The following is a 21715-nucleotide window of genomic DNA, read 5'->3' as shown; positions in this document are numbered from 1 at the left end:
TCCCAGACATACAATGTGGTAGCTTGGCTCGAGTGGTCAGGAATCAGGCTCCGTGCTAAGCATACGACATACCCATACAATAACCATGCGTGCATCCGTTCCAAAAACGACTCTACACCGTAAAAATTATGAAAATATCTTTCTTTATCTTCTTTTTCTCTTAGTTGCTGATTAGATAAATAAATAACAATCACAATATACAAACTTTTTAAATAGTGCAGGTCAAATAAATACTGGCTTAATGATTCAATGAGCAGGGGTGATCATAAATAATGAAGGCATAAATATAAGTGCAATACATACAGGCAATTAAATATTCTGAGGCAATAAATACTGTAAACCAATAAATATTGTGCATCAATAAATACTGTGGACCAATAAATACAGTGAAACAATAAATAGGTTAAATACAATAAATACAGTGCCCCTAATAAATAATTAAAAGCTGACAGTGACACTCATAGAATCAGATCACATTTGAATTCCTAAGGGCTGATTTGGCCCAGGCACAGCTTGTGGGGATGTGGAAGGCTTGAGGGTGTCTACTCCCTGGCTTGGACAAGGCTGAGGCCTAAACTGAGGTAGATCAAGGGGGGAATCCCAGAGACCTGGCTCTCTCACTCCACACAACCCCTCTAAATTAGTCTCAGCTCACCCCCTGGCACAGTCAGGTTGGTTCCAGCACCTCCCTAGCCCCTTAGAGCAGTCTCTCAGGTCTCCACAGGGCCTTAGGCGCCCTCTACTCCACTTACTGCCCTTTTTCTGATGCTCCGACGCCGCTGGAGTCGTGTCGACGCCGTGAGGCGGTTCCGATTCGATGTCGGCGGCCTCGGCGCAATGTCAGTTCTTGACGACGCCGGTAGGCGGTTCCGGTTTCGATGTCGGCGGCCTCGGTTCGATCTCGACCTCCGATTCGATGGCGTCGGGCAGTCTTTACTCGATGTCGACCTCGGGCGGCTCCGGTCCGATGGCGACCTCAGCTTCGATGACGTCGGCCGGCCTTGGCTCGATGTCGACTTCCGGCGACTCCGGAGTGCGATCCTCACTCCCGACCTCCGGCACGATTCTCTCAGGTTCCGGCGACTCCGGAGTGCGATCTCCACTCCCGACCTCCGGCACACTTCACCTCGGCCTCCGGCGACTCCGGAGGGCGGACTTCACTCCCCCGTCGACGCCGCTCACTCGACCTCGGGTGACTTCCTCCTCGACCTCTGGTACTCCTCACGACCTCTGACGGCGCCCTCTCTCGACCTCTGGCGGCTCCGGGTATGACGTCCGCTTTCCAGTCGGCGCCGCTTCTCCACCTCGGGCTCCAGGTCTCAGGCTACTCGACGTCGGACTCCAGGGAAACCAGTTTCCAGGTCAGGATCTTGCTGTTCTCTGTTTCTAAGGCCTGTTCCTGCTGTCCAGGTCCTTAGGATGGTTTTTCTTGCTTCTTCCCACACAGGGCTCCAGGCTGGGCTCAGTCAGTAGGGACTAGTATCAAGGGTGGGTTTATGGACCCCACTCCAGGCACAAGTTTCCACCCCTGCTGCTTCACTCCTTCCTCCTTCAAGTTTCTGCTGCTCTCTCTTCACCAGTCAGGTGCCAACTGCCAGCTCCAACTGCCAATTCTCTGTCTTAGCTTCCCAACATTCTAAACCGCCTCCAACTGTCACAGGGTTCTGGAATGTTCTGGAAGGTGCTGGTAGGTTCCAGTGGATGCTGGTGATGTCACAGGTGGCCACCATTTTGTGCTCCAGGCCCTCAGACAGAAGTTTCAGGGGTAGCTAAAATGGCTCCCTGAATCTGCAGCAACACGAAAAAGTCTGGTGGTTCCCAAAAAGGAAAAATTCAAACAGGGTTTGAGGCAAAAGTGGGACAAAATAAATAATGATGAGGAGGGACCACCCAAAGGGCTGACAGGTCTAACACACAGGTAGGCACATTCTGAAAAAAAAGGTCAGTGTCCAGTGGGCTTTCTGCCGCCCTGGGGAGGGGGAAATATGTGGCTATTGCTCGATATGCCCCAGAGGGGGAGGCAGAAAGACAGTGGCTATTCTTTTGGGGGGTCGGGGGCATTGGGATGCCCATTCTGGTCAGCCCCCAACCGTGCGTATAAAAAAGCCAGCATAATCCCTGGCGCATAGTGGGCTTTCAGCCCCCCCCCGGGGGGCAGATCAGGGGCTACTGCCCCCATCTGCCTCCTGGGAGGGGCAGAAAGACTGGGGCATCTTTTTTGGGGTGGGTGGGGGCATTGGCATGTCCATTCTTAGCAGCCCTCATCCCGAACTTTGCAGAAAAAAATATCTCTGGTGGCTAGTGGGCTTTCTGCCCCCCGGGGGGTGCAGATAAGGTGCTATTGCCCCATCTGCCTCCAAGGGGGGGTGCAGAAAGACAGTAGAATTTTTTTTATGGTGGGGGCTTTGACATGCCCATTCTGGGCAGCCCCCACCCAGGGCCTATAAAAAATAATCCCTGACATCTAGGGTGCTTTCTCTTCCCCCCGGGGGAGGCGGGGGGAAGAAAGACTGGAATTTTGTGGGGGGGAGGGATGGGGCCATTGGCATGCCCACATTGGGCAACGCCCACCCCTAAATTCATCAGGGGGAAAAAAGTGGTGTCTAGTGGGCTTCCTGCCCCTCTGGGGGGGCAGTTGGGGGGTTACTGTCCTGATCTGATCCCCAGGGGGGGCAGAAAGACTATCCCTTTGCGGTGGGGGTGGGGGCATTGGCATGCCCATATTGGGCAGCCCCCACTCCTAATTATAATTTGAAGAACAATCCCTGGTATCTAGTGGACTTTCTGCTTCCCCGGGGGGCAGATTGGGGGCTACTGCCCCATCTGCACCCCAGGGAGGGCAAAAAGACTGTTCCTTTGTGGTGGGGGTATGGGGGCATTGACATGCCCATGTTGGGCAGCCCCCACCCCTAATTATGGTGTAAACAAAATCCCTGGTATCTAGTGGGCTTTCTGCCCTCCCCCGGGAGGCAGCTTGGGGGTTACTGCCCCATCTGCCCCCCACGGGGGCAGAAAGACTAAATGTGCCCCAACTAATATGGGGGAGCAAAGGCCCTTGCCCAGGGGGCCGCTCCCCCCTCACTGGTGCCTAGTGGGTGGATCCCTGCTTGGGGATCGCCCTCCTGGGGCGATACCTAAGCACGGATCCACTAGGGAGGGGTACCATTGCATTGGAAAGGGAAGATTCTCCCCTTTCCAACGATAGCTCTCCTGACTTTCTAGGTGCTCAGGAGCATGTAGAAAGTGAAACTGGAATGAGCCTCTTGGCTCATTTCAGTTTCGGTTTCACTAAAATGATGTCAGCACAATGTGTGCGCTGATCGACATTTCAGGGAAACCAGGAGGGGCCCCAGCTCCCGAGGCTCTTGGGGGGTAAAGGGAATCCCTCTGGTGCCCGCACCAGAACGATTCCCTATGGCATGGCGTCGGGCGTGCTGGAGCCGTCCGACGCACATGAGCACTGATGCGTCAGAAGGCTCATGCGAGTCTGACGCATCCAAGGGGTTAACGGCGGAGCTGCCCGAGTGATTGACGGCACCAGCCCGAAGCCCTTGGCCGCCTCCTGCAAGCACACACCGCAGGCACAGGGCCCGGTCCTGGTGCGCCCCGGCCGGTGGAGCGGTCAGCGGCCGCATGAGGCGCTTGGGGGAGGACCGGGCCTTCGGCGGGCCTCTTCCACCGGGGAGGACCCGACCAACGCGTGAGGGATCGGAGACGGGAGGTAGCCCCTGTCCCCTGTCCCTCTCTGGGAGGGGCACAGCAGTTGACCCTCCCGAGACGGAACCCAAGCTCACCCGGCACGACACCCGCGGTGGGGGGAAACCAAATGACAGTGCATCCCAGGGCTGGTACCACCCCCCTCAAAAGGCCCTGCCGCTGGCTGGGCCCTCCCACGCCCGAGTCCTGGCCTGACCGTTTTCCGAGCGACCGAGGAGCGATCCTTCTCGTGCGGCTGGGCGGCCTGGAAGAGAAGGGGCCGAGGGCCAGCGAGGGTACTCCGGCTCCTCTCGGTGGGAGGCATGCGGGATGGGGAGCCACCTGGCTCTTCCCTTCCAGTGCCTCCGACCCAGGCAAGGGTGGGGTGGGCTAATCGCCAGCCCGCCAGCATGGCTTGGAGCCGCCCCGCGACAGACAGCTGACATGCAGGGGGGGGCGACGCTCCCTCGTTGCCAGGTGCCCGGTGCGAACCGGTCCCGTGCGGCCGGGCCAAGGGGTTTGAAGACTCACGCGGTCCCTCACGGTTACTCCGCAGGTGGGTGGAGGGGACTCCCGGGCCGAACGCCTGGTAACATGTTTTTCTCCCAACGGTGCAGTCTTACTCCCAGAGGGGAAGCCTTGAATGGGGCGCCCGGGCTGTCTCGCCGTGTGGGCGGTGGACGGACAGTGTCGCCTTCCTCCCGCCTCTCCTGCACCACTCGGCTCGCGCATCGATGAAGAACGCAGCTAGCTGCGAGAGTTAGTGTGAATTGCAGGATACATTGATCATCGACACTTCGAATGACCCTTGCGGCCCCGGGTTCCTCCCAGGGCTTCTCCTGTCTAAGGGTCTGTAGGAAGGTGGATATCTGACTATGGTTACCCCCAAATTTTTGCCTAGTGTCTAGCTGGTTTTTCGACTTAGTTGGCCTGAGATCCTGCCATTCAGGCTCTCAGGCTATCTGCTCTCTCTGTAAAATGGACTCCATGTACCCTAGGTACATACCCAATTGGTTGGATCACCCTGTCAGCCCCTGTACCAGTGTACACTAGGTACCCAGGGCATTGGTGTACCCAAGGCCTGCCAGGGGCTGCAGCATGTATTATGCCACCCCAGGCTTGGCCTAACAATCTGACACAACTGGCTGATCACTCAGCTGGGGTAAGTTGGTGTAATCACCTCTTACTTAGGTGTAGTATACCTATACCTAACCTTAAATGGGACACCTGGTAACCTATGAGTCACTCCTATGGCAGGCCTTAACAATCCTGAAGGCAGAGTGCTTGGTTCCATGTGAGATGGTGCTCTGGCATGAGCTGAGCCTGTCTGCAGTGGTCGGAACAACTTCCTTCTACTGTTTCCAGATATCGTCATACCATATACTCTTAAGTGCATTATGAACCTCGCGGTTAAATGCTATCTTTGGTTTGGCTTTATCAAAACATGTCGAGTAAGGTGTCATACGAATTGGAATACTAACCCCTCGCCAATTCTGGCGACGGGGTTAGCATTCCACCCTTCTAGAGGGACACGACATGTACAGTACCTGAAACCCGGGTAAAATCAGACATAGCCTCAGCTCCACAAAATGGATGCTGCCACCACAGACACAAGTCTGCCCTCCTGCTGCTGGGAGTCCTTCCAGCTTGGGAGGTGTGGACAAAGGGTTTCCTGCCAGGGGAGGTGCGTGCACCACCCCAGACAGGATTTTGTGTATTGGTCAGGTAGGGCTTGAAAGAAACCAGACATGCCTGTGGCTCACAAGGAGCCTCGGTGCATATGCCAGTTCAAACCGGTCCTGGGGCACACCAGTCCCGGGCCTGGGGCGAGCTGGACAAAGGATTGGGGGTGTAACCACCCCCCTTCCTGGTCCCACCCTTAGGGAGGGACCTAGCAGGTAGTCCGGCCCCTAGAATCCGCTTAAAGGTAGGAGCTGTGTCCTAAGACTTCGGACATCCTGGAATCAACTTGAAACTAAGAAGAAGACGGGAACTTCGACATTCTGCTGCACAGAAGACTGAAGAAAATCTCCCCTGTGGTCAGGGAGTGACCACCTTGCTAACGCAAGCACCATCCAGCGCATCAACGTCTGCTTTGCCGCCGCCTCCCGCCGGAGCCCGAGCCCAGAGACTGACAAGACCTGGACCTCCAGACCTCTCACCGCCCGATCCACAGTCCCTGAAAAGAGGAGACCCGTGGAGGCACCGAGACACGTGGAGCCAGCCATCTTGGAACGACTACGACAAGCTGACAAGTGCAACAACCGAGGCTCCCTCCAAGTTGTGCTTTGGGATCTGAGAAGCCCAACCCCCGAGCAGCATCTGCACCAAAGGTGAGCCCTCCAGCATCTCCACGATCTGCGTGGGACCCTTCTGCATTTTGCCACTCGACGCGCCTAACCGGTTGCTGGCCCGCTGGCTAGTGGCCATCTTGGCGACGAACTCTACGAAATACACTGCTGGTCTGGTTGCTCCAGACTGGCCCTTGCTTCCCTCCAAAGGAGCAATCCCTCTGACCTTGCTGGTCAGAACCAACAGCTGATTTCCGAATCCTCCTGCAATTGCTTTTGCCAAGGCTTGTTTGCTTCGATCAAGTCGCCGACACCGCCGACAGCGAGAGCCTGCGTGGGACAGCACGTGAGCCGACTCCTGGACGTCGTCGACCTTCAGGGACCACGTGGCTGCGGAGACAAGCTACCCCTCATCACCTGTTTGCACCCGACATCGCCTGGTACCCACCTGGTGCCACGCTGGTCACTGGCTAGTGACTGTGAACACTGTCCCCTCTGCTTACAGGTCTTCAACATCTCCGATCCACTCTTGGATCCACTGCATCTCTTCCCGACCGACCGCCTGCAGCATCTTTGTCCCAGGCTCAACGGAACAGATAGAAGAAACCCGACGCACTTTGAGGCCTATGCACCCGCTTCCTGTGGGTGAGGTAAAGCTGGTACTCCGGTGCCCATGTGTAGTAATACATCTCTAGTGCCTGTGTTCCAAATCTTAAGTTCCTAGGTCATCCGGAAGATTCCTTTTGCAGTAACTTTGTACTTTTTACGCACCCATTGAAACCTATGGGAGCCCGCGTGTGACTATTTGCTCTGCACACGCCACCCGTGGACCTCCTGGTCACTAACTGACGTTAGCTCCTTGTAGGCCCAGCGATTCTAGAGGCCCTAGGCCTTTTCCCTTTTCTGTTCGTGGTACTTATACCACTATTTTAGTATATGGTTTGAGTGGCCACCAGGGCCTACCCATATAAAGTGCAACTTCTGTGTATTCTGTGATAATCTTGTTTGACGATTTGTGCTCCTGTGCTCATAAAGAGACTAGGGGTAACTTTGATAAATAAATACATATATATTTTGAATATATATCTGTGTGGTGTCCTTTCATTGGTATAAAAGGGGGTTGCATTTGGTAAAACAGCTGGCTTAACACGCTTCACGAGTTTAGCCTCAAAGACTGCTTAGCCTACGCTACCACTAGGGCAGCTAGTCCGAAAAGGTTGACTTACAACCACACCATAAGGGTTGCTTGGCATGGTACAAGGTGATCACTTTAACTAGTGAGCATCATATACCAGGCCAACTTCTCACATTGGTGAGCAGCGGTGGGATTTGAGCTTGCTGTGTTTTACCATTGTAATCTCTTGGTTACCAATTGAAAGATCACATAGGTACCTGTAGGTACATATAAAACAAGATTAGATATACTTAAGTTCTACTGAACTTAGTTGTTGTAGAGCAAAGGGAGTAGCACACCCTGACTACAACTACTAGATAGGTTTAGTAGGTAAACCCAAGTGTAGGTAGATTGCAACACATCCACCCACACTTAAGAGCAATGGCTGGGGCAGAGGGGTCCACTGTACCCATCTCTGTTGAGAGTGACCCCCCGAGGGCACCATCCATCTATGCTACCCTTAACCAGAATGAGCTCAGGCATTTGGCAACTCTTAGAGGCCTTAAACAGCCCAAGAACCCTACCTCTGCTGAGCTCAGAGAACTCTTACAAAATGATGAGAATCAGAGAGAACTCAGGAAAGCTTCCCAGTTAGCCCCCTTAGGGTCAGGAACAGGAGGCCCCCCTTCTGAAGATGCCACAGAGGTACCCCCTTTCAATAGTCACCCCTTAGATGGGATGCCTACCACAGAGGAAGAAAGTGATGGGGATACAGATGTGAGTGGGGATGAAGGGAGAACTAGCCCAGTGCCAAGTGTTATACTTGGCCCAGCTAAACTAAGGCTATTGGGGACTGACAGTGGGTTCACCCCATTGGATCTCCCCAGTGGACTTAACACAGGGCTTGGAAGGCAAAGGAATCGCTCAGGTGACTCCAATGCTTCCCATGGCTCTAGAGGCTCTCAAGGTCACTCCAGAAGGAGACTGACCACCCCTCAGAGGAGGGAACATGAGGCCAGAATGCAGGAAGCCCAGCTGAGGATCAGGAAGCAGGAGCTAGAAGTAGCCCTGATGGAAGAAAAACTGAGCAAGGCTAGGCAGCATAGAGAGAGTGGGTCTATACCCACTGGTGGCAGCAATGTCCCTAGGGACAAAGATAGGGTCTTTGACAATAGGAACCTGTCCAAGATTGTGCCCCCCTACAAAAGTGGGGATGACATCCACAAATGGATGACTGCTCTTGAGAGAGCCTGCAAAGTGCAGCAGGTTCCTGAAGACCAGTGGGCAGCAATCTTATGGCTCTCCTTTGAGGGGAGAGGCAGAGATAGACTCCTCACTGTTAGAGAAGAGGATGTCAGAAATTACAGAGTCCTGAAGAGTGTCCTAGTTGATGGGTTAGGCTTAACCACTGAACAGTACAGGTTAATGTTCAGAGACACCCAGAAGACACAGACTCAGGACTGGTCTGAATATGTGGAATGTGCCACTAAGGCTTTGGAGGGTTGGTTGCTGGGAAGTAAGGTGTCTGATTATACAGGATTGTACAATTTGATGATGAGAGAGCAGATTTTAAGTAATTGTCAAAACCAGCTTCTCCATCAACACCTGGTAGACTCAGATTTGACCTCTCCCCAAGAATTGGGAAAGAGGGCAGATAAATGGGTCAGGACCAGGATCAGGCCTAAAAACCAGGGTGGTGACCAAAAGAAAGATACCACCAAGCCTCAAGAGAAGGGTGGGGATAAAGAAAAAGAGAAACCTTCCTCAGGGCCCCAAAACTCCACACAGGGTGGTGGGTCCCAAGCTCCCTCCTCTACCACAGCTAAAAAGCCCTACTGCCATGAGTGTAAAACTCCTGGGCATTGGAAAACTGACAGCGGTTGCCCAAGGGCTAAAAACAAAACTGTTCCTCCAATTACTCCTGTCACACCACCTATTACTGTCAGCAGTAATCCCCCAGGTGGTGGGAGTGCCCCCAGAAATCTGGGTGGGTTTACTTGGGGAACACAGGGGGACCCTGGCTTAGCCAATTCCCCTACAGCAACCACTCTTGTCTGTGATGGTGGCATGGGGTTTGCCAACTTCACTGCCTGTCCCAACACTTTGGGTAGGTACAGACAGGAGCCCTACATCAATGGTACAAAAGCTGAGGCCTACAGAGACACTGGGGCTAGCATCACAATGGTGGCCCATTGGCTAGTTCCCTCTGAGCAGCTTTTGCCCGGTTTCTCCTACCAGGTGACTAACATTGATGGCAAACAGAACAGTCATCCCATGGCAGAGGTATGTCTCAGCTGGGGAGGGGTCACTGGCCCTAAAAGGGTAGCAGTGTCCCCAACCTTGCCTGTAGACTGCTTACTGGGGAATGACTTAGAACTCTCAGCTTGGGCTGGAGTTGAACAAGACACCCATTCTAAAATGGTAGGCCTTTCACAAAAGGGTAGGGGGGTTGTGCCATTCACAACCCCTGTCCAAATAGATTTCCTCCCTGAAAAGGTTGGAAGGGCAGTGGTAGCCACAGCCCAGGCACAGACAGACTTCCCTGTAGGGACTGGCAGAGCTGTGACAGTCACAGCTCAAACACAAACTGAGTGCCCCCCTGAAAAGGTTGGCAAGGCTGTAATGGTCTCAGCCTATACTCAGACTGACATAGGTGTAGTGAAGCCTGAAACAATGGATCACTCCACACAAACTGAGAGTAGTGGGGAGGAAGAAAAGTCTCCCTCTCCCCAGACATTAGGAAAAGGTCAGCCTCCTCAGGGATCTGACCTCACCCCTTGTGAAGGAACTGCCCCAGAGGTAGCCAGGCCTGGCCTGGCAGAGCCTCTGATGTCAGTGGCCCCTTCCAAGGTGGGATCCAGTCTGGTGCAGGTAGCCTGCCTCTCTCTACCCTGCCTCAGTCAGCCCAGGGCTGCAGAGGTCAGGGAGGCCAGTGGACCCCCAGAGGGCCCCTGTCCACAAGAACCCCCCCATCAAAAGAATGAGGATTGCCTGGCTAGTAGCCCTAGTCAGGTGATGGGTAAAAACATTCCTGAGGGATCTCCTTTACAGGTAGTTAGGGACCTCCCCCAGGGGGATTCTGTTGGGCACAGGCAAACATGGGACCTTAGGGCCCCAAACCTGACCTGTCCCTCCAGTAAGCCCACAAAAGGGACCCAGCCTCCAGCTTTAGGTAGCCAGAGGCTGACCCTGAGAGCACAGTGCAACTCAGTTAAAGAAAGAAAGGCATCCATGGTGGAGGATGATTGGAGGAAGCTGAGGCCTCACTTTGAGGACACTCACTTCAGTACTCCATCTCAACACCAGCCTTTTACTTTGCCAAGACACACCACAGGTAGAGATTCCCTATGGTGGAGACCCTCTGATACCCTTAGGGTGAGGGATTGCTTAGTGGACCATGAGACAGGGGGTAACCATGCCAGTGCTGGTTCCTCCTTATATGGCCACTTGGGCAATATAGGCTTACCTGGTCAAGGTCAGCCTTATCTCCCTTCGTTTGGGGGGGGGTTGTGTAGGAAGGTGGATATCTGACTATGGTTACCCCCAAATTTTTGCCTAGTGTCTAGCTGGTTTTTCGACTTAGTTGGCCTGAGATCCTGCCATTCAGGCTCTCAGGCTATCTGCTCTCTCTGTAAAATGGACTCCATGTACCCTAGGTACATACCCAATTGGTTGGATCACCCTGTCAGCCCCTGTACCAGTGTACACTAGGTACCCAGGGCATTGGTGTACCCAAGGCCTGCCAGGGGCTGCAGCATGTATTATGCCACCCCAGGCTTGGCCTAACAATCTGACACAACTGGCTGATCACTCAGCTGGGGTAAGTTGGTGTAATCACCTCTTACTTAGGTGTAGTATACCTATACCTAACCTTAAATGGGACACCTGGTAACCTATGAGTCACTCCTATGGCAGGCCTTAACAATCCTGAAGGCAGAGTGCTTGGTTCCATGTGAGATGGTGCTCTGGCATGAGCTGAGCCTGTCTGCAGTGGTCGGAACAACTTCCTTCTACTGTTTCCAGATATCGTCATACCATATACTCTTAAGTGCATTATGAACCTCGCGGTTAAATGCTATCTTTGGTTTGGCTTTATCAAAACATGTCGAGTAAGGTGTCATACGAATTGGAATACTAACCCCTCGCCAATTCTGGCGACGGGGTTAGCATTCCACCCTTCTAGAGGGACACGACATGTACAGTACCTGAAACCCGGGTAAAATCAGACATAGCCTCAGCTCCACAAAATGGATGCTGCCACCACAGACACAAGTCTGCCCTCCTGCTGCTGGGAGTCCTTCCAGCTTGGGAGGTGTGGACAAAGGGTTTCCTGCCAGGGGAGGTGCGTGCACCACCCCAGACAGGATTTTGTGTATTGGTCAGGTAGGGCTTGAAAGAAACCAGACATGCCTGTGGCTCACAAGGAGCCTCGGTGCATATGCCAGTTCAAACCGGTCCTGGGGCACACCAGTCCCGGGCCTGGGGCGAGCTGGACAAAGGATTGGGGGTGTAACCACCCCCCTTCCTGGTCCCACCCTTAGGGAGGGACCTAGCAGGTAGTCCGGCCCCTAGAATCCGCTTAAAGGTAGGAGCTGTGTCCTAAGACTTCGGACATCCTGGAATCAACTTGAAACTAAGAAGAAGACGGGAACTTCGACATTCTGCTGCACAGAAGACTGAAGAAAATCTCCCCTGTGGTCAGGGAGTGACCACCTTGCTAACGCAAGCACCATCCAGCGCATCAACGTCTGCTTTGCCGCCGCCTCCCGCCGGAGCCCGAGCCCAGAGACTGACAAGACCTGGACCTCCAGACCTCTCACCGCCCGATCCACAGTCCCTGAAAAGAGGAGACCCGTGGAGGCACCGAGACACGTGGAGCCAGCCATCTTGGAACGACTACGACAAGCTGACAAGTGCAACAACCGAGGCTCCCTCCAAGTTGTGCTTTGGGATCTGAGAAGCCCAACCCCCGAGCAGCATCTGCACCAAAGGTGAGCCCTCCAGCATCTCCACGATCTGCGTGGGACCCTTCTGCATTTTGCCACTCGACGCGCCTAACCGGTTGCTGGCCCGCTGGCTAGTGGCCATCTTGGCGACGAACTCTACGAAATACACTGCTGGTCTGGTTGCTCCAGACTGGCCCTTGCTTCCCTCCAAAGGAGCAATCCCTCTGACCTTGCTGGTCAGAACCAACAGCTGATTTCCGAATCCTCCTGCAATTGCTTTTGCCAAGGCTTGTTTGCTTCGATCAAGTCGCCGACACCGCCGACAGCGAGAGCCTGCGTGGGACAGCACGTGAGCCGACTCCTGGACGTCGTCGACCTTCAGGGACCACGTGGCTGCGGAGACAAGCTACCCCTCATCACCTGTTTGCACCCGACATCGCCTGGTACCCACCTGGTGCCACGCTGGTCACTGGCTAGTGACTGTGAACACTGTCCCCTCTGCTTACAGGTCTTCAACATCTCCGATCCACTCTTGGATCCACTGCATCTCTTCCCGACCGACCGCCTGCAGCATCTTTGTCCCAGGCTCAACGGAACAGATAGAAGAAACCCGACGCACTTTGAGGCCTATGCACCCGCTTCCTGTGGGTGAGGTAAAGCTGGTACTCCGGTGCCCATGTGTAGTAATACATCTCTAGTGCCTGTGTTCCAAATCTTAAGTTCCTAGGTCATCCGGAAGATTCCTTTTGCAGTAACTTTGTACTTTTTACGCACCCATTGAAACCTATGGGAGCCCGCGTGTGACTATTTGCTCTGCACACGCCACCCGTGGACCTCCTGGTCACTAACTGACGTTAGCTCCTTGTAGGCCCAGCGATTCTAGAGGCCCTAGGCCTTTTCCCTTTTCTGTTCGTGGTACTTATACCACTATTTTAGTATATGGTTTGAGTGGCCACCAGGGCCTACCCATATAAAGTGCAACTTCTGTGTATTCTGTGATAATCTTGTTTGACGATTTGTGCTCCTGTGCTCATAAAGAGACTAGGGGTAACTTTGATAAATAAATACATATATATTTTGAATATATATCTGTGTGGTGTCCTTTCATTGGTATAAAAGGGGGTTGCATTTGGTAAAACAGCTGGCTTAACACGCTTCACGAGTTTAGCCTCAAAGACTGCTTAGCCTACGCTACCACTAGGGCAGCTAGTCCGAAAAGGTTGACTTACAACCACACCATAAGGGTTGCTTGGCATGGTACAAGGTGATCACTTTAACTAGTGAGCATCATATACCAGGCCAACTTCTCACAGGGTCGCTTGACCGTCAATCGCCCCGGAGCTTCACCGGGACGTGGCTGGGGCCGTCGCAGGGTTAGCTCTGCTTCCCTTCACCCCCCCACAAGGTCAGACCCCACGATCGCCCATGGCAGGGTCCCTCACCGGGTCCTGCCGCGGAGCTACGCCGCTGTCGTGCCTAGCCCCGCTTCCCCGCCTCGGCAGGGAGGGGAGTCCGGCGTCCTAGTGCGAACATGGTTCCAGGCTTTGGAGAGGACTGCAGCATCCTTTTTGTGGCACGGGTCCCAATCCCATCTGGCATATGCTCACTGTCAACATGGTCTTTATGATGGTGGCCAAGGGATGACTAATCTCTATCTTTATTAGTTAGCCTCTCATCTCCTAGTCATCAATGACTAGTTTAATGAGGAGTGGTCCGATCCTGCTTATCGGTTGGAACTATCTTTTTTGAGCTTCCCTCAATTGCAGACCATGCTCTATGGCTCTCCAGTGCCCTAGGTGACCAAAACAGTTTTCCTAACCTGGAGGGCTGCTCTCCGACATGTACAGTGGGATGCCAAACTCACTCGGCATGCGCCTCTCTGGCATGGCACTTGGTTGCGAGAGGTGATGACATTGCAGGGTTTCAAGAGCTGGGAACTTTATGGAATTTTGCAACGGGGCGGCGTCCGGTCTGGGATGCACATACGCTCGTTCCAAGACCTTCAAACCACTGACACCATTGCCCGAACTCAATTTTACAAATACCTTCAACTCCGACATGCTCTTCACTCTCACATCCTGGAGACTGACATACTACCAGAGTTTAAACCACTTGAGGCTAAGCTCCTTCTGGGTAACTTGGGCCGTGGTGGAATCTCCCAGATTTACAGTACTATGATAATTATTGCTCCCGGCATGCTGGACCATATCAGAACCCGATGGGGAGCAGGCTTGGTCCAATTGAAGATGAGGACTGGAGGGACACATTGATGGCTCCCAGACTACTCACTATCTTTGCTAGACTGAGGCTGATCCAAACCTATTACCTTTACTATGTGTACCTCTCCCCGGTCCGAAAGTATTGAGCGGGCCTACTTCCGGATCCCACCTGCCCCGTTGTGGAGTAGACCCTGCAGATTTTTATCACATGTGTGGACCTGCTCCTTGACTAAAAATCTTTGGTCTGCATTGGTTGGGGAACTAACAGAAGTCCTGGGTTAGGAGGTTCCTGTCTCTCCTTTGTTGATATTACTTGGTGTCTTTGAGGGTTCTGGGGGCACAAGGGCTAAGAGGTCATTTCTGGGTATGATATCACTGCTTGATGGGCTCCTTCTTGCCCTCCCACCCTTTCGTTATGACACTGAGGTGTGGATTGGTGTGCGCACCAAGTAAAACCGGTCTATGAAGCAAGGGGCTGTACCCATAAACATGTGTGGGTTTGGGGAAAATGGTTGGGCCAATTTGCTGAAAATGAAAACAACCATTGTGCTGTGGATGCTAATTTCTATGATTGTACCATATCATTTGAATGTTGTTGTTTTGACCAAATGCTGTGTCATTCTCTGTAACAAGATACTAGTGTGTCATTTTGTTATATCTCACCTTCTTCTCTGGTTTAACATCAATAAAATCTGTTTATCAAAAAAAAAAAGGTGAACCACATCTCTTTCTCTTGCTTCTATATTTTGAAACTGTTGAGGAAAATGTTCAGATGCTTGCAAATCCATTTCACAATCTGTCATTAGAGCTCGACTTAATTACAGTACTGCCTTATACACAGGCATCTCTGTCAAACCCTTGAAAAAAATGTGAAGAATTACAAACTGAGCTGAGAGACTGATTCTCTATCTTTAAGCTCTACATAGGCTTCCTATCTACAAGATGTCCATCTTTAAATCCCTTTGGTTAGCCCACGAAGCACTCTGTGGAATAGGGTTGAAGTACCTCAGCTGTCCCTCAGCACTTCCGTCCAACCTTATGCCACAAAGGATTTCTTCATTCAGCATATTCCCAATGGTTAGTTCTTCCACATATCTTCCACTCTCAAAGCACAAGTCATGCCTTCTTCTACATTCCCCCTAAACATTGGAAAAAGATACCTATCTACCTGACATTATAATATAACTTTTTTTGGTTTTGAAGAAAAATCTGAGAACTTGGGTATTTTTCACAGCAGTCTGGTAATCCTCTTGCTCTCCCTCTCTGGGTTACAGTGCCAGGACACAGTTCTCTGGATAACAGTGCACTTTACAAGTTCACTTAACATAACATAACATAGTGTATGAGGACATCACTTTGTTCTCTTAGATTTGGGGACACATGTTTAGCTATGACTGTCCTCTAATTGAAAAGGCCTGGCTGTAGGGCTGGTGGTGATTCTTGGGGTGACGTGACAGCCACAAGAGGCTTCGTTGTGTACTGTTCTGCTAAAGGCCTTGTGATTGCATTTAAGCCAGTTGTCTGTGTCCAGGCCCGCAATGATAGCATAATTATCTCGGATTGCAGCTGCCAGGTCCAATAAGATAAACTGAACATATCCCACCGTATTTCACATTTGATCCATCGTACCTCCACATATTACTGCAATAGCTCTTTGTGGAACGTTAGGGAAAGCTCTGAACTCTGTGAGATGAGCATATTGACATGAGTCTTTCTTAGTTGCGTGCACATGGGTCGCAGAATTTCGTGCCACCCCCTCAAATTACTCTCCTACAGAGACAGGGACTTGGCCCTCATCACACAGCACATGTGGCCCAACGGACAACCAATTTACAGCCAGGTCTAGCAGATCTTCTGACTGTACCAGCAGGAGCACTCCAAACACCACGGTACATCACGACGGACTGACTACCAAACTGTGAATGAAACCCTTAGGGGCAGATTTACAAGCCCCTTTCGCCACTTTTGCGTCACTTTTAACATGGGAAAAGTGACGCAAAAGTGGCGATAGGAGCTTGTAAATCTGCCCCTTAGTCTCCAAACTTTATTGCAAGACTATAAACACTTGAGTGTTTACTTGTTTTTTTTCATAATTCAGGGGAACTTTGAAAATTTGTCCGAGCGAGATTGTCGTACATTGAGAAGGGCGTGACAAAAAGTGAAGAGACAAAATAAACTTTTCTTCCTGGGAGTGTTCATCGTTGATCCAGAGGTTCTCTTTGCCACATTTCATCAATGTCTCGTTATATTTTTCTCTGTGCGTTCGACTGAACCGGTTCTCTGCACAATGCAACCAAGGAAGCAGTCTGCTGCACGATTTCGCCAAGAAAAGCGCTTTGGCTTTATTGTGCAGATGTAGTTTCCATGCCAACTAAATGAGTCAAAAACCTGGCACATCATAAATAACTGTGATACACCAGGATGCAAGTGACTCACCGAATTATTTCCTGGGCTGAACTTTCCATTGCCTTTTCTCTGTTTATTGTGCTTTTTTTATCGTGTGATTTCCACATTTCTGGGAGCTGGAATGAGGAGGAGTACAAGCGCTGCAAATACATATTTCTACTCGAGTGAGTCCTCATGAAACACTCATGAAGGTAGAAATAAAAGAGTAAATGTGCTGGGAAATATTTGTGAAAGGTACTGAAAGTCTGTTAGAAGTTCAATAACTTATCACAATAGGTTTACAACACCTCAAAGAAGTTGAGCTACTCACTTCCCTTCAACGCGCCTTTAGATTATTTTATGGCATGTATATTTGCCTAATGCTCATAAAAACAACAATTATAAAAATAAATGTCAAAACTTTAACATCTGGCCAGCAAATTCAACGAAATCTCCTATCTCATATTACCCCCATTTAGAGTAAGAGGACAATAAGATCATCTTGGGCATCGACTCCTCCCCATAATGAGTCCTTTGCTAATGTTTTCAAACCGTGGCTTTATGATTTGTTCATGATATATTAATTTGTGATTTTTTTCTATAAACTCTTACTCTGGTGGTGTCATTTCATTTTACATTTAAAAATTATAAAACTGGAGTCTCCCTCCTCCAGTGATTTCCCACCTCCCGCACTACTTACCTTGCATACCCTCTCTCACCTCTAGCACCCTGCCCTTGCTTTTCCTCTGCCGCTCTGTGCTTCTACCCGGGACCTACTTAATGGCGGCTGCTGTGCAACTGCACAGAGGGCAAGTGCAGCGGTCGTGCCTCTGGCACGCCACAGGCGCACCAAAGGCAAGCCCATCCGCTCCGATCTGCTCCTAGACCACTCCTAACGCCACTGACCCTGGTCCGACCAAACGTTGCCACTATGCAGGCTCCAGTCTACATGCACTCAGCATCAGATGCTGCCACACCAGCCACTTCCACCCCTCACTTTAGTCCACGGTAAGACCTTTCTCATGCACTTACTGCCACTTCACCTGCACCAACAGACACTCCCCACACCTCACACTTGGCTCATACCATTTGGCAAGCATGCTCCTCAACACCAGATCTCTAAAAAAAACACACACTACAGGGATCTGGGACACCATGGGGATGCACTCCCCTGACATCTTCTTCATGACAGAGTCCTGGCTAAACCCCTCATCAGCACCCACCATAGCTACAGTTAACCCCTGGGCTACAAGATCTCCCGCAGGACAGATCAAACAAACCAGAAGGAGGACTCACCGTTATCCATAAAGACTCCTTCACCTGCACCACCTCCACTGACGAGGACACAACCTTCATGGAACATATGCACTTCAGACTGGCAACAACACCTCCATCAAAGGCACCAGTGACGGCTCGCCGAGGTAGTGCCGCGGGGTGGTGGGGCAGGGTGGGGGGGGGGGGGGTAGTACATTTGGACATACGACGACATGGAGTAAGGTAGGTATATAATTAAAGAAAACGATTTACCTTGCGCTCGCTGCATCGCCAACTCGGCGTTGCAGTGACCGCAAGGTAAATAGTTGTATTTCTTTATTTACTTACCTTACTCCATGCCGTCGTATGTCAGAGTTCACTACCCCCCACCCTGCCCCTCCCCCACCCCTCCCCACTGCCCACAGCACTCCCTCGGCGAGCCGCCACTGAAAGGCACCCTATCCTATCGACCATTTGGACCACGCATCACCTTCAGCAATCTCCTCACAGACTTAATCGCCCCCGTTGCCATCAGCTCGAACCAGAGGTGTTGTGAACCCCCTGCTTTCGCACTTTAAGCTTGGTTGTAGTTCTTGACGGGCCTCTTCTGTCTGCAGCTCGGCAGACAGAGTCTCTAAACTAATGTGAAAGGTGAGTGGGTGGTTGAGTGAGTGAAAGGATTGATGGATAGGTGTTTGAGTGAAAGGGTGGGTGGGGGGTGGATGGATGAACGAGTAAAGAGATGGGTGTAAGAATGGATGAGTGAACGAATGAATGGATAAGTGAAAGTGAGGGTGGATGAAAGGATACACATGTAAATAGATGGATAAGTGAAAGAATGGATGGATGGATGAATGAAAGAGGGTGGGTGGATGGATGAAAGGGTGAAGGGATGGAAGAGTGAAAGGGGGGATTGATGATTAGAAAGGATGGATTAGTGAAAGGGTGGATGGATGAGTGGAGTAAAATGGTGGATAGATGGATAAACCAAAGGATAGATGGATGTATTGAGTGATGGATAGATAGATGCTGGAACAACGTGATCCCCCAACTTTAGAAGCTACAGCGGGATGGAGTTCTTGATGGGTCTCTTCTTTCAGCAACTTGACGAACAAAGGGAAATTAGTGAGTGAAAGGATAAATGGATGGATGCGTGAGTGAAAGGGTAGATACATTGGTGACTGAAAGGATGGATGGATGAGTAGATAGTTGGATGAATCACTTAAAGGATGGATGAGTGAAATAATGGATGGATGGATGAAAGGACGGATGAGTGAAAGGGAGGGTGGATGGATTGATGGATGAGATGAGTGAAAGGGAGGATGGGCAGATGGACTGTATGAAAGGGTAGATGGATGGATGGAGTGAAAGGGTGGATGCATAAGCGAAAGGATGGAGGAGTTATTGAAAGGCCTGATGGATGAGTGAAAGGATGGATGAGAGAAAGAATGGGTGAGAGAAAGAATGGATGGATGAGTGAAGGGGAGGGTGGATGGGTAGATGGATGAAAGGGTGAATGAGTGAAAGGGAGGGTGGAAGAATGAAAGGGTAGATGGATGAATAGATGAGTGACAGAATGGATGGATGAGTGAGGGAGGGTGGATGGATGGACAGATGAGTGAAAGCATGGGTGGATGTGTGAGTGAAAGGGTATATGGATGGATGAGTGGTTAGGGGGAAGGATGAGTGAAAATATGGATGATTGGATGGCTGAGTGAAAGGATGGATGGAAGAATGAGTGAAAGGAAGGATGAATGGATGGAATGCAAGGATGTCTGGATGGAGTGAAAGGGTGGATGGATAGAGTGTAAGGGTGGATGGATGGATGAATGACAGAAAGGATGGATGAATTCGTGAAAAGCTGGATGTAGAGATGGATGAGTGACTGGACCAACACCCTCACTGCCTACCAACTAAACCTCATTATCAACCTGTATACCAACATCTTCAACGACTGGATCAATACCAGTGCAGACACCATAGCACAATACACGAGCCAGGTCTGTACACCGAAGACCTTATAAACTCCAAACGACTCTGCAAACAGATGGAGAGAAAATAAAGAGCCAGGCAGGACACCACTGCAATACAAGATGCTATTACAAGACCATACTTTTGAAATATCACACCCTACTCAACGAGGCAAGAAAAACAGCCCCAGCTCTCAGACAAGAAAACAACTCCAATATCTTCAAAGAGCTCTTCCACATTGTCAAGGAATTTTCCAACCCCTCAGTAACCACCAACTACATCGCCCCTTTGCAAGACCTCTGTCACAATCTCTTCAATTAAATTTCTTCCACAACAAAATCCTCAACATCTACAACAACTTCGACCCACAACAAAAGACACAAAAACTCATCAACATGCTGCCCACCGCCACCAAATCGGACCACCAGATCTAAAATTGGAAGCCCCTCACCTCAGAGGACACTGCTGAAATAATGAGAACAATCCACTCCGGGCACCCACCGACCCCTACCCACACCATAACGTCAACCTTGGAGGATCTCTGATCAGCTCCCACTTCACCTCCATCATCAACACCTCCATTCAAAATGGAATCTTCCTAGACAACTGAAAACAAGCAGAACTCACAACTCTACTGAAAAAACCCACAGCACACCCAAAGGATCTCAGCAACTACAGGCCCACCTCACTCCTACCCTTCTCATCCAAAGTTGTGGAGAAAGCTATCAACAAACAACTCTCCAGCCATCTCAAATAACACAACCTACTAGACATCTTGCAGTTTGGCTTCTGCAACAACCACAGCTTGGAAACAGCTCACATCACAGCAACTGACGACATCTGTACCATCATGGCCATAAGCAAAACCACTGCGCACATATTACTCAACCTCTCTGCTGCCTTCAACACTGTCTCCCACAGCACCCTTTTCATGAGACTTCAAACTCTGGAATACCACCAGAACCAAGTTCAACACCTGCATGTCCAACGTAGCTAACTGGATGAAAATTAACTGCCTAAAACTCAACACTGATGACACTGAAGTCCTCTCCATGGGACTCCTTCAGGTGGCCAACAGACCAGGGACCCACACCAACCCCCACGACCACGCTAACAATGTCAGTATCATTGCGGAAAACAGACTCACAATGGCCAAACAAGTGAACGCCGTCACCTATGCCTGTTTCTTCATCCTATGCATGCTCCACAAAATATTCCACTGTCTCCCCACCAACACCAGACGCATGATCACCCTGGCCCTCATCACCAGGAGACTAGACTACAGCAACGCATTCTACTCCGGCATCCTGAATCAACTCTTACAAAGATTCCACACCACCCAGAACGCCGCTGACAGACTCATCCTCACCTCTCCCTCAACGCACACATCACACCCCACCTCAGAAAGCTACACTGGCTACCAGTCCAAAAGCAATGCCAATTCAAACTGCTCACCCATGCATAGAAAGCTGTCCACAATGTCAGACCTACCTACTTAAGCCGGCGTCTCAACTTCCACCACTCCAACAGACAACTGCGCTCTGCCTCACTCTTCGAAGCACAAATACCCTGCATCTGCAGGAGAATGTTAGGTGTACTCTTCTTCTCCTACATCACCACCATATCATGGAAAGACCTTCCTCTCCACATTAGGACCTCTCCATCTATTCTCGGATTACGCAAGAAACTGAAGACCTGGCTATTCAATTAGGAGCCCAATCAGGCTACTCACCTATCCCAAAGCCTGGATACCCCTCAGGTGATAAGCAAACTCTACAAATCCTCATAACACAGCATAACATAAAACGTAGAAAAAACACAGAAATCATTTATGAAGTT

General features: G+C 50.9%; 1 protein-coding gene, 1 long non-coding RNA gene and 1 pseudogene across 2 annotated transcripts in view; 2 read left to right on the top strand and 1 right to left on the bottom strand.

Annotated features, from left to right (window-relative positions):
* The window catches only part of LOC146776442 (uncharacterized), a 327970-nt gene that overhangs the window by 246991 nt on the left and 59264 nt on the right, over positions 1–21715 (top strand). The window lies entirely within an intron of this gene.
* The window catches only part of CA5A (carbonic anhydrase 5A), a 192733-nt gene that overhangs the window by 127493 nt on the left and 43525 nt on the right, over positions 1–21715 (bottom strand). The window lies entirely within an intron of this gene.
* Positions 4400–4549, top strand: LOC146776444 (5.8S ribosomal RNA; annotated as a pseudogene).

This window comes from Triturus cristatus, chromosome 12 (assembly GCF_964204655.1).
Source record: "Triturus cristatus chromosome 12, aTriCri1.1, whole genome shotgun sequence".
In the NCBI taxonomy this organism is placed as follows: Eukaryota; Metazoa; Chordata; class Amphibia; order Caudata; family Salamandridae; genus Triturus; species Triturus cristatus.
This window is presented reverse-complemented; position numbering and strand designations above follow the sequence as displayed.